Genomic DNA, 14654 nt, shown 5'->3' with positions numbered 1-14654 from the left:
AATATCACATGATCTCACTCATTTATGGAATATAATGAACAACATAAACTGATGAACAAAAATAGATCTACACACCAATTTTTAAATTAGTTTTCCCACTCTATTTGGACATTAAAATTTCCAAATTCCCTCAGAATTTTCTCCATTAAATTAAAATGCCCCTCTTTCTCCTTATTCCTCTAGGAGAGCCATACCTTTGTTTATAATGTCCAACTTCTAGTTTTCAGTTTTTTAGAGACTTTCCTTAATCTGTAAAACAATGATGAAATAGATGTGGAACATGTATTAAATAATTCATTAATGTTCAAACCTCCCATTTTTATTTTTATTTCTGGTAACTCTATCTTTATTATGCCTAATTATCAAATGTAGCATGTCTTCTAAGTTAGAAAAACTATAAGAACATTTTGGAAAGTCTATTTTACATTATCTTTTTTTCTAAGAAACTAAAATAACAGCAAAATTATCTTTGTTAGTTTATAAATGAGAAGAAACAGGAGACAGTAAAAAAAATGATAGAGAAATTGAGAAATCAAAAGAACCAAGCAGGTGGGTATATTTCCTCTGAGGGAGAAAGAAAAAAGACTTAGTATGCAATTAAGTGGGGACAAGAAAGAAAAAATGGCATATGCCAAATAATAAAATTAAGAGGAACAGGAAAGAGACATCAGGGTCTCTGGTGAAGTTTGCAGTCTAAGCTTGTTACCAATGCCTGTCATGGAAATCTACAGGAGAGAGAGAGGAAAGAGATAAAAGAGGAAAGAGGAGGTGTGGAAAGGGCAGGGAAAGGGAGCGGGGGCGGGGGGGGAAGGGTGAACAGAGTGAGAGGAGGAGGAGGAGGAGGAGGAGGAGGAGAGGAGGAGGAGGAGGGGAAGAGGAGGAGGAGGAGAGAGAGAGAAGCAAGAGAGAATGAGAGAGAGGTTAGAGAGGGATGGAGGGTAAGAGAGAGAAGGGAAAGGATGAATATAGGAGGAAGAAATGGATGGGAAGGAGGGCGAGAGTATCGAACGGGAAGGTGGAAGACAGTAGGCTGACAAGAAGAACCACAAGGGGCTCAGTTTAAGCATAGACCAGCGCCTAGCTCGTAGCCCCTGTCATACCACAAAGAGGGCGAGAGAATATAGTTTTGGAAACTTGTGGTCTAAACAGGTCTTGGTTGCATTTGACAACTGTGTATCATTATCAACCAGCCATTGCAGGGCATAAACAAATGTTTAAAGTTCAGTTGAACAAGCTTCCCATTAGTGTTTAATTAGCCGAGTTGGAAGTTGACTGAATATTTGATCAGAGAAAGTTTCTGCACATAGTATTTGGACAGCCAAATCTGTTTGATTCAATTGCATTTGAGATAAAGATTGCATCTTCATCAATTGCACTGGAAAATATTGTTTCTTATGGTCCAGTCAAGCCTCAAATTTAAAACTGACATTGCATATTTAAGGACAGCATTCTCTATAAAGATTTTAAATTCATACACACTCTTTTTATAATTTTTGATGTTTTAACTTCCAGCTGTTAATAATCAAAGATTTAAGTACCATCATCATAATGTTAAGGACTTAGTGAGGTATCTCTTTCTCTGATGAAGCATTCCTGGGTTGAAATCATTGGGTTAGCTACTGTAAAGAGCATTATTTGATTTGGATCAAAATACAGTGTCATAACTGAGTGCCATGACCTGGGGTCAAACTGCCTGGATTGAAATCCCAGCTTCATAATTTGATGATTTATTGAATGAGTGCGACTTCACAAAATGGAAAAGGGATGAACATTCTTACAATGTGTGCACATGTTACTCATCATGAATACATAATATTTCATTGGGTGTATGTTTCCAAGCCACAGGACTACCTATAACCTGTGCAGGTAGCACATGTGTCCCTCAGCTTTTGTTACACAAACACAAAGACCAAATGACTTTCTGAAGGCAGGAGCATAGGAGCTCTTATAGTTATTGGAACATGTAATTTACTGTCTTTTGATCCTCAACACTTTATTAAGCAAGACAAGTGTTTTATCCCACCTTATCTACTTTATAAGTTTTTGTTGTTTTTAAAGGTATTTGTACTTGTCTAAGACTCAGCCAGGCTTTCTGACTTCTGTTTCATATTACTTTGGTGAATCTCTTAATGTTAATCCTGTGTTCTCTTTTGTGCCTAAACAAGTTATTTTAACTTTTGGAATTTACAAAAGAGGAGATAATATGGTTTCACAGGGTTGCTGAGGAATGGGAGATAACAGAAAGTGCCTGGCATCTTTGTCTAGTTCCTTTTAGGAAGACAAAAACAGTAGATATTTTTATTTGTGGAGCATTACTCTGCCTTTAACTAAAAGTATCATATTTTAATGATAACATTTCTTGGTATTTTCCTAATAATTCTAATAATATGATTTCATTGTTGAAGATGTATAAAACTCAAGTGAGAACAACAATAACAACAAAAAAAACCATTTTCAAATCACCCATAATTTTACCACTCTGAAATACCTATTAACATTTTGGCATTTGGGTGTACAACATTCTAGTCTATGTAATGTATACACACACGGGGCTGGCTTCGTGGGTGTGTAGCCTGTGCAGCCATACAGGGCTCCCACATTTAGAAGGGCCCTATGCTTGGTTTAATGCTCTGTTGTTACCATCTTGAAGTTCTTAAGTTTTGAACTCAGGGCCCTACATTTTTATTCTGCACTTGGCTCCATAAATTATGTAACTAGTCCAACGTTTACATTAGAAGTAAAAAAAAATGGAATGATACTTGAAATAAAACTAGAACACATATATTTTTGGTAACATACCTCTTGCATGTAACAAATTGTTTCCATTTTCCTATATCACAAATTATTTTTCTATTACATGATTTGCATGACTACATGGGGTTCTACTGCACAGGCCAATGGGACAACAATGTTCACAATTTGGATCATTCACACTACTATTGGCTTCAGTTTAGTAAGAATCCATTATTTATAAGTCCTGAAGAGATGTAAAAGCACATTACTGAAAATAAAGAATTTCAAGATATATTAATTATATACCATCTAAACAGGTAGTTATAGAAAACTAATTTTCATACTATTAATTTTAAAAAATGCTATGTCTTATAAACTGTGTCAAGGGTCCATTTTACTAGTACCTATTGAAAGGGTAAGTAGTAGGAAACATTACCTTTTTATATTAGTGGAATTTGTGGATGGGCACCATTAAACAAAGCATTAGGGAATATCATAGAAAATCTTACCTTCATGCTGTTATGGAGATAGGATTTTGCTTGCCTTTCAAAATACATACTAATTGAGGGAGGAAAATTTATTTACCACTAAAACATTACCTGAAGTACTCCATGAGGAAGATAATGTAATACTTTATTCTTAATAAAAATTATTAGGCTTGGTAATAAATATGATAAAGTGACTATTTTAACAAATAGTTAAAAAGTAGGAATTTTTTTTCCAGTACCTGAGCAGTAAAAAATGATAAGAAAGAACATTTGAAAATAAGCCCAATAAAAGATTCTCTAATTACAGAAAAGAGTTTCAAAAGTGATTTTGAAAATCAAAGCGCATTTAGGATTAGACCTCAAAATGAGGACTGGCATCCTACATCTTTAGCACAGCAAGAATGATGAACCAAGCATGCTTGAAAGTTGATCACATAAAAGAGGGAAGAGAATGGAATCTTGATTGTAGTAAGTTTAAAATTGGCTTGACTAGAAATGGTAAGTTTAGCAGAAAGGCAATGGAAATTACACTGAAACGTGGCATAGCTCTTAGAATATAGATTCAATGAATAATAGCAGTCACAAGTTCATGGCTTTAAGAGCTCTTAGAATCATCAATATACATGCATATTTTCTCAAAAAAGCCTTGCTCTCCACCCATCTTTGATTTGGAGAATGTCTTTACAGATTCAGTTCTGCCAGTTGTATTAATCTATTACAAATTTGATTAATTTGCAATAATGTGACCTCTAGTCTCTTCAAGAATCTTGCTAAACTGAAGCCTGTAACAGTGTCAAGTGTCCAAACTGTGAACATTGGGGACCCATTGGACTTCATTTAATAGTGCTTGTCCAAGACTTCCTCTCACATAAAAAACTAATGCTTTTCCTATCACTCATACTCTCAGTTGGAAGAGTGGACCCTTGACACAATTTACAAGACAGAGCATTTTTGAGAATTCATGGTATGAGAATTAATTTTATATAACTATCTACTTAGTATATTTTAAATACAGAAGACTTTTTTTTTCACCCAATCTATATTATTGGTGTTGACTTTTTGCTTTAACAAAGCTCTACAAACGTCTATTTCTGTTACTGTAACTTAGCAACACATAATAACTACAAATATGTGTATATATACATATATAGGTATGTATTTTTAAAGAAGAAACTATTTTGATAATAGTGCAGTGTACTGGATAGGTGTGGTGAATGGATCAGAAGTATCTGCATCATCTGGGAGCTTGTTCCAAAGGCAGAATCCCAGGTCCTACTGCACATTAACTGTATCAGAATCTGCATTTTAATAAAATCCACAGGTGATTCCATATTAAAGAATGATGAATGTTGGTTCAGAACACTAAATCATGGTACAAGATGAATGTCATTAGAAAAGTTATGTGGTTGTTGTGTAGCTTTGAATCTGTGTGTCCCTTCCAGTTTTGGAGGCAAAACAATAACTTTCATTAGCTAATTCCATTAACCTTGGATGACAAACAGTTAGCTCACAATGTATCAGAGTACAATATATAGCTACCATTTTTTCCATCTCATTCGGGCTAACAAAACTATCATGGTGTTGCAAAGATATCTGGAAAAAAATTGCAATGCACTGCATACATTACTATTGAGTATATCAAAACAAAAATAAAATAAATTTAACATGACTATATTTTAGTGAGGCTATGCTGGCCCACATAGTTTTCACTGATTTATTTGTTATGCCAAAATTAACAATATGTATTATCTGTTCAATCATAGACAAGTAATACTTTCTGTATTGCTTTGATCTTTTTATTTATTCATTGTAGAAAATTTAGAAAATTGAAAAATTTAAATAAAAAATTAAAATCATTCCAAGAGATAACTGCTATTAGCATTTTACTGTCCAGGAGGTTAAACCACTTTATCCCTTTTTTCCATTGAGGCATTAGGATACATTTACCTGATGGGATATAGACAAACAATAATGAATGAAATTAATGTCATCCCTACTTTCATGAGATTACAGTGTAGTTGCAAGAGACAAATCCCAAGTGAAGCATTTAAAAAAGAAAGATGTTTACAGATTATGTTAAATGAAATGAAGGTACAGATCAGATCGTTGTGAGAGAGAATAATGGAAAGGATGTAGCAGAGAGTGAGGGGAAGGGTGATAGATTGACAGTCTTTTTTTTTATTAGTTAAAACTTTATTGTTCAGATTATTACATTTGTTCCTCTTTTTTCCCCCCATAACTCCCCTCCACCCAGTTCCCACCCCACCCTCCTCCCTCACTCCCCATCCACTGTCCTCATCCATAGGTGCACGATTTTAACATGACTATATTTTAGTGAGGCTATGCTGGCCCACATAGTTTTCACTGATTTATTTGTTATGCCAAAATCAGTCTCTTCCCGCATCCCCCTCACCCCTTTCCCCCCCAAGAATAGCCAATCCACTCCCTTTCTATGCCCCTGATTCTATTATAATCACCAGTTCATTCTGTTCATCAGATTATTCACTTGATTTTCAGATTCACTTGTTGATAGTTGTGTATTTGTTGTTCATAATTTGTGTCTTTGCCTTTTTCTTCTTCTTCCTCTTCTTAAAGGATACCTTTCAGCATTTCATATAATACTGGTTTGGTGGTGATGAACTCCTTTAGCTTTTTCTTATCTGTGAAGATCTTTATCTGACCTTCAATTCTGAATGATAGCTTTGCTGGATAAAGTAATCTTGGTTGTAGGTTCTTGGCATTCATCACTTTGAATATTTCTTGCCACTCCCTTCTGGCCTGCAAAGTTTCTGTTGAAAAATCAGCTGACATTCGTATGGGTACTCCCTTGTAGGTAACTGACTTTCTTTCTCTTGCTGCTTTTAGGATTCTCTCTTTTTCTTTTGCTCTTGGCATTTTAATTATGATGTGTCTTGGTGTGGTCCTCTTTGGATTCCTTTTGTTTGGGGTTCTCTGCACTTCCTGGACTTGTAAGTCTATTTCTTTCACCAGGTAGGGGAAGTTTTCTGTCATTATTTCTTCAAATAGGTTTTCAATATCTTGCTCTCTCTTCTGGCACCCCTATAAGTCAGATGTTGGTACGCTTGAAGCTGTCCCAGAGGCTCCTTACACTATCTTCGTATTTTTGGATTCTTTTTTCATTTTGCTTTTCCGGTTGGGTGTTTTTTGCTTCTTCGTATTTCAAGTCATTGACTTGATTCTTGCAATCCTCTAGTCTGCTATTGGGAGTCTGTATAATATTCTTTATTTCAGTCAGTGTATGCTTAATTGGTCCTTTATCATAACATCAAGGGTCTCATTAGATTTCTTGTAGATCTCATTAAGTTTATCGGCAGTTTCTAGAAAATTATTGAAAGACCTTAAAAGTGTGGTTTTGAACTCTATATCCAGTACTTTGCTTTCCTCCATTTCTGTCATTTATGTCCTTTTTCTTTGTCTCCGCATTTTTTATGCTTCCCTGTGTTGATAAAGTGGTTTTCTGTGCTAGGTGTCCTATAGGGCCCAGTGGCTCAGTCTCCCCAATTACCTGAGGAGGAAACACTTGGTGCACCCCCTTGTGGTCTTTGTGCACAGTCTTGTTGTAGTTAAGCCTTGATTGTTGTAGTTATCACTGGGAGGGATTGACCTCCAGGCCAATTGGCTGTGAAAATCAGCTGTGTCTGCAGTGGGAGAACTTCTGTGCTGAAGACACCCCTCTGGGGCAAGTCTTGCCTCTATGGGGCTTTGGTGCTCACTGAGTCTGCCCCCTGAGTGTGTCCTTTATGGTTCCACCGAGCTGCAAACTGGATGGCCCCACTCTGACCTCTGGGTTTCCTGGCTCCTGGATCTCTAGGGAGGTGCTAATATAGCCTTTGCCTGAGGCTATCCAGCAAAAGCCTCCCTGCAGGGCTTGGGCGGGGCGGGTCCCACAGGATCAACAGGGCGGGGCTAGCAGTTATGGCTGCTCTCAGTCCAGCCCTCAGAGGCTCTGCTTCTCAGTGTCGTGGTAATCGCTGCAAGTCCCTCGGAGAGAAAGCTGCCCTCAAGTTCTGACCGATGCCAGACAGTCCCACTTCTCCCATATGAGTCTGGGTCCCTAGAGGCCCGCCCGGAACTGAAGCTCAGAGCCTGAAACTCCCTCCCGATTGAAAATGACAACCACGCCCTCAGCCGCCAGCCCACTCTGCATGCACCTCTGCACCTTAGTATTTTACTTCCGTACTGCACCTCCTCTGAGTCTCAGTGTGCTTTTCTTTCCTTCTAGTTCTAGAATTTCCACTCAGCCAGCCTTCCTGTGGTTCTGGATGATGTCTGTTCCGTCTTTTAGTTGTATTTTTGAAGTGGTTGTTCGAGGCAGCAAACTCCGGTGTTTACCTATGCCGCCATCTTGGTTTTTCCGATTGACAGTCTTGAGACTTGATGTATGAGGAAGTGATGAATCAAGACATTACAGGCACATTGAATGCCATATTCTAGAAAATGATAGAAGACTAGGATAGTGGACAATTAACTAGCTTGTGATGATCTTTTGTGTATAGTCAATTATAGAGAAGTTAATGGCAACTCCTTAGGGAAGCCAATCACAGAAAAAGGAGTTCCCTATCACACAATATAAAACCTCAGAGGTTCCATACTTGTTACACTGGGTACAAGTGCATGGCTGCATATTGTCCTTCCTCTGTCTCAAAGGTTGATTCTCTCTGGCTGGAAGTAGTGGACCTTGCTGTGTGAGACTTCCTAACAGATCCAAACTATAGTCACTGAGAGGAGGTGGATGGGTGGAGATTCTGCCCACAAGGTCCACAAAGCAACTAATTAATGTACCATAGGTTAAGGCAGGTGTCCTCAAACTTTTTAAACAGGGGGCCAGTTCACTGTCCCTCAGACCGTTGGAGGGCCGGACAATAGTTTAAAAAAAAAAACAACTATGAACAAATTCCTATGCACACTGCACATATCTTATTTTGAAGTAAAAAAACAAAACGGGAACAAATACAATATTTGTATTTGCATGTGGCCCGCGGGCCGTAGTTTGAGGACCTCTGGGTTAAGGTAATGAGGTATTTTGTCCCCAACCCAAAGGAATGTGTCTCTGTATGTGAGAGCATATGTGTGTGTGGTGTGAATTAACAGAAATGCTTACTTATCCTATCTAATAAAAGAGAAACATGGTGATTAGCCATACCTCCGCTACCCTTCTCATTGGCTAATCAGGGCGATATGCAAATTAACTGCCAGCCAAGATGGCTGCCAGCACCCAGGCAGCTTGAATTGAACAGGAGGCTTGCTTGATCCAGTGATGGAGGAAGCCAGGTTCCCCGCCTGCCATTGCCAGCCTCTGAGCTTGCAGTTTGAAACGTTGTTACAAATATAGAAGCTAAACAAAACCCCAGAAACCTGTTTTCAGCCCGCCGGGATCTCAGAGCTGGAGTTGAAACAGTGTTTCGTTTATAGAACACAAACAAAACAGATACCTGCTTTCAGCAGCGGAGGCCTAAGGGCTGGAGCCAAGCCTCAGAGCTAAAGCTGGCCCAGAATAAAAAAAAAAAAAAAAAAAAAAAAAAAAGGACAAGTTGGGAGCTTCAGTCACCTGCCAGCCTGAAAACAGCCCTCAGCCCCTCACCCAGACTGGCCAGGCACCCCAGTGGGGTCCCCCACCTTAAAGGGTGTGTGACCAGCTGCAAACAGCCATCATCCCCTCATCCAGGCTGTCCAGGCACCCGAGTGGAGACCCCCACCCTGATCCAGAACACCCTTCAGGGCAAACCAGCCGGCCCCCACACATGCACCAGGCCTCTATCCTATATAGTAAAAGGATAATATGCCTCCCAGCACCGGGATCAGTGGAGCCACGAGGCCTCCCGGCACCGGGATCAGTGTGACAGGGGGCAGCACCCAAACCCCCTGATCGCCCTGCGACTCTGTGTGTGACAGGGGTCGGGACCACAACCTCCCTATCCGCCCTGCTCTGTTTGTGACAGGGGAAGGCACTCCAACCCCCTGATCAGCCCTGCTCTGTGCCTGATAGGGGGGAGCTTCCCAAACCCCTGATCGCCCTGCGGCTCTGTGTGTGACAGGGTGTGGCGCCCCAACCCTCTGATCGGCCCTGCTCTGTGGGTGATAGAGGGTGGCGCCCCAACCGCCCCCCCACGGGCCCTGCTCTGTGTGTGACGGGGTAGAGCCATAACCTCCCCATTGGCCCTGCCCTGAGTGTGACAGGGTGCGGCGCCCCAACCCCCTGATCCGCCCTGCTCTGTGTGTGATGGGGGCGGTGCCCCAACTCCCCTATCAGCCCTACTCTGTGAGTGACAGGGGTAGCTCCTCAACCGCCTGATCGGCCCTGCTCTGTTCATGACAGGGGGCAGCTCCCCAACCCCCTGATTGGCCCTGCTCTGTGCATGACAGGGTACAGAGCCCCAACCCCCCTGATGGGCCCTGCTCTGTGAGTGAGAGGGGGCAGTGCCCCAACCCCCTGATTGGCCCTGCTCTGTGCGTGACAGGGGGTGGAGCCGCAACCTCCCCATTGACCCTGCCTTGAGTGTGACAGGGGGCGGTGCCCCAACCCCCCCAATTGGCCCTACCCTGAGCGTGGCTGAGGGTGGCATCGCAACCTCCCAATCTTCCCTACTCTGTGCATGACAGAGGGCGATGCCCCAACTCCCCAGTCAGCCCTGCTTTGAGCCCGACCAGGGGCTGCACCTAGGGATTGGGCCTGCCCTCTGCCACCCGGGAGCAGGCCTAAGCCAGCTGGTCGTTATCTCCCGAGGGGTCCCAGACTGCGAGAGGGCACAGGCTGGGCTGAGGAACCCCCCTCCCCCCCCTCCCCGAGTGCACAAATTTTTGTGCACCAGGCCTCTAGTGTTAAATAATTTAATATTGGATAATTCTTTCCTATTCCAAACAATTTTTTTTCAGATATATTTGTTGATTTCCAGAGAGAGAAAAGGAGAGGGAGAGGGAGAGAGATACATCAATATAAGAGTGAAACATCAATCAACTGACTCTTGAATGCCCCCATTGGGGCAACAACCAACAACCACTTGGTGCATGAGACAACACCCAACCTACTAAGCCACACCAGCCAGGGCTGAATAATCTTATAAGTAGTTTAGAAATCTATCTCTGGTTAGTTTCTACTTATTATGTTGATTCCCATGGAAATAATGTAGTGTAAATCATTCAATGTTTAGTTATCATTTACCTACCACCCCCAGTTTAGATAGTTGAGCTGGAGTTGATACTTTGTGACCCAAAGGGGAACCACACTGAATAAGAGACTGAGGATAATTAACCCACATGGACTCTGTGCAAGAAATTCAAAGAGTGAAAAGAATAGTCTTTTCAATAAATGAAATTAGAAAAACTGCATATTCACATGCAAAAGAATAATCTTGGGCCCCTATGTTATACTGAAAGGCGCGCCGCCCGCCTCTCTGGGCGGTGCGGGAGGAGGAGTCTGGCCGCTGGGCTCTGAAATCCCTCCGCGCCCGCCGTAGGGCCTGGCCTCCCCGGAGTGGGTCCGAGTGTCCGGACCGGCTGTGTGGTGGCCGGCAGCGGGCCGAGGGGTGGGGCCGGGCGGCGACCGACCACGGGGGAGTTCATGGGAGCGGAAGGCCTCACCGCCTGGCTCTTTCCTCCCTTCCCCCGTGGTCAGCTCCCCGCTTGCCCGCGCTGGGGCCGGGGGTCCATGCAGACCTTGGGGCCCGGTCGGGGGGACCGGGGCCTGCGTGGGCTGACCGCCGGGCCCCATGGGGGGGGGGCATTGGCTCCCCGGCCCAGGGCGGGAGCCCAGCGCGGGATGCCACCCACCCGCTGCCCCCCGGACCGGGCCCAGTGCAGCAGCGGCGGCAGCGGAGTGGGGCGCGTGCCCTAGCTCGGGGAGGCCGCCATGCTGCGGTGCACCGGCCCTATGGCCGGGCCTGCTCCAAGCGGATGCCGCTCCTCCAGAGCTGGGCCACTCCACCGGCCGCACCCCGTTTGCTGGGCCTGTGCCGCCCAGACGCGCTGGAGTCCCAGTCTGCCCGCAGGCCAGCTGCAGGTGCTGTGCGGGAGGGCCATCCTGCCTTGTGGCGAGTTCGAGCGGCAGCGGCAGGAGCCGGACAGGGACTGCGCCCTCCATCTTGCCTTGGGTCCTCCATCTTGGGACAGAGCCATGTGCGCCCTCCATCTTGCCTTGGGTCCTCCATTTTGGGACGGTGCCATGTGCTTCCTCACGGGAAGAAGCCGCTGCTAGCCACACCCAGGATTTCTCTGGACTAACCAATAATAATCAAGGGAAGTGCACGCCATCACTATGACCACATCCTGTACCGACTCGCGCCTGGCCAATCGGCGGGGCCCACAGTCCCCTCTCCTACCCTCAATCCACCCCCCTTTAAAACCCCCTGTCCCATCAGGTCTCGCTCTCTCGGCCACTGGAGCTTACCGTTGCATCGGTGAGTGTGGCAGGGGAGCCAAACCTAGGTTTGAAATAAATGACTCTTTGCTTTTGCATCGGACTGACTGGCTCCCTGGGGGTCTTGGGAACTTTGAAATCTGGGCACAACAATACTACTTGCAAAAATTAACTGAAAATGGATTAAAGATTTTAAAATATGACCTGAAACTATAAAACTCTTAGAAGAAAATATAATGAAAAATCTCCTTGGCATCAATCTTGGTCATGTTCCTGGATATGACACCAAAAGTACAAGTTGTTATAGCAAAAATCAGTAAGTGGGACTACATCAAACTAAAATGTTTCTTCATAGTAATAAGAACAATCAACAAAATGTTGATTGGCCAGTATGGTTCACTGGTTGAGTATCCACCTATGAACCAGGAGGTAATGGTTCGATTCCTGGTCAGGGCACATACCCAGGTTGCAGGCTCCATCCCCAGTGTGGGGTGTGCAGGAGAGAATCAGTGATTCTCTCTCATCATTGGTATTTCTATCTTTCTCCCTTCCTCTCTGAAATCAATAAAAATATATTTTATTTTTTTTAAAAAATCAACAAAATGAAAAGGCAACATATGGAATGGGAAAAAATATTTGCAAGTGGAGGTCCCTCAAGAAACTAAAAATAGAACTACCTACCATATGACCCAGCAATTCCACATCTGGATATGTACCCAATGGAAATAACATCGATACCTGAAAGTGAATCTGTACTTCCATGTTTTTATCCCACACACATAGGTTTGGACCAGATTGTTCTGCATCTCTGCCCCTCCTACCTGTCTCAATGTGTCTTATTCTTTATACCCTTAGTTGTAGGATTTCTGGTCAGCTAGATTTTAGGTGGTTCGGAATGATGGTTGTTCTGTAGTTTAGTTTAATTTTGATGTGGTTGTGGGAGGATTTGAGTACCACATTTACCTACACTGCCATCTTAACCAGAAGCTCACTTTTCCTTCCTCTGAATGTCCCAACTACCTTTTGGGAATTCTAGGACAAATGGAACACAGAAATCATTTGATCAGAAGATAAGATTTTTAAGTGATTTTATTTATATATGACACCTGGTATGTCATGGCTAAGCCAGATTTAAAAGAGGAAAACTTTCACAAATAGTTTTTTTGTTGTTGTTTAAAACTGAAATATTACAGTATCTTATTAAATCTTGTCTCTCTACTCCCATTATAATGGCAAAATGGCAGAAAAATAGAGTCCTATTTCTATCTTGCCCCACTAACTTTGTTTAATCCTTTAAAATAACCAAGATTTACACTACCACCAATCAATTGTCATTATATCTTGAAAATACCAGATAATCTAAATTTATATGTAAAAGGAGATACCTATTAGACATATTTGATAAATGGCAAATTTAATTAAACACAGTTCTCTGTAAATTAAATGAACAGGTAAGTCACTTTGTACATTTGTGGCTGGTGTCAATTATTTTGCCTTGAGGAAATAATGGGGGTAGAGGACAAATGCAAAAGTGTTCTGCCTTTTAGATCTCCTTGATTAATATTAGGCGTTGGCAATCTTAAATATTCATATTCTTGATCATTTTGATAAGGTAAATATTCATTTATATTTTTTTTCAGAGTTTTCATGTCTCCTATATTTTACTTAGCTATTTAATCTATCTGAAATTTACTTTGGCATTTTATTTAAGGTGAGCATTTACTTAAGTGGTTTCCAAGTGGTTATCTTCTTTCCTTGACACTTTGAAGGGATATTTTTCCATTAGTTTGTAGTAATTGATTTTTATTGTGCTATTTGTTTTTATAATAAAGTCTGTTTCAGGGAAATATTGTCTGTTCAAGTGATCTATCTGTTGTTTCTTGTGCCAGTACCAAACTCTATTGATTCTTGTGACTTATAGTTTATTTTAATATCTGGTTGGTTGAATAAAATTTCATGCAATATCATTTAAAAATGTTCTTAACTAGAACAGATATCAGCTATTTATTTTTCCAAATGAATATTATAATATAATTTTAATTCAGTTTTTCCTATGTTTTGATTTGAACTGCTTTAAAACTATTAACTAATTTTACAAAATTGATATATTTATAACATTTAATATTCTTAGAGGTATTTCTAGATATTTCAGGTTTTTTATTTCTATTGTGAATGTAATTTTCTAATTAATTATCTTTCCATTTTGTTTTCTAAGTGATATTTTCTGGTACCTTTACAAAAATAAGAAAACTTTAAAAATTGTGTTTTTTATTTCATTTTATTATCCTTCAGTTCTTTATGTATTATTTCAGGTAGACCTTTAGAGCATCTTGTATTTTTAACATTATTATTGCCAGTTCTGTTATTCAAAGTATGAAAGTTCATGGCTGTTACTTCTACATGGTGGAATGTAACTTGTATCCATGAGTGATATCTTGACTTGGTAAAGAAAACTGAGGTCACAACCTTTTTCCCTCAGAACTCTGTAGACATTGTTTCACTTTCTTCTGGTGCCCAAGATTGCAGAGCAAAAGTCTGAGTCCAGACTAGATTTTGTTCCTTTGTAAGTTACCTGCTTTTTCTGCTGAGCTGTATGTAAGATATTTTTTGTCCTTTTAATTCAAAAATATTACCAGGATAAGTCTAGATGTTGTCTTATTTTTATTAATTTTAAGTGAAATACAATGGACCTTTTTGATCAGCAGAGTCTTTATAGCTCAGGAAAATTTTCTTCTATTATAATTTTGATTATTGTTTCACTTCCATTTATTTTATTTTTCCCCCCTCAGGATAGCCAATTATCTACAAATTTCTATTTCTCTTCTATTTCTCATATTCTCTCATCATTTCCATTTATTTGTCCTTGTCCCGGGAGAGAGGGGAAAACCCCTGCTTAGAGAATTCAGAGTCAGGCAAAGAGTAAGATCTGGAAATGAATAACTATTATTATGTTCTCCGCCTTCCTTTATTCAAATTTTATTTAGTGAATGAAGTTGTTAATAAGTTCGCTTGATGTGAAACTTCAGGGTGTATAGAGCATTTTGTAGTCATTCTATCAG

This window comes from Myotis myotis, unplaced genomic scaffold (genome assembly GCF_014108235.1).
Source record: "Myotis myotis isolate mMyoMyo1 unplaced genomic scaffold, mMyoMyo1.p scaffold_m19_p_4, whole genome shotgun sequence".
NCBI lineage: Eukaryota > Metazoa > Chordata > Mammalia > Chiroptera > Vespertilionidae > Myotis > Myotis myotis.
Note: the sequence above shows the minus strand (reverse complement) of the source record.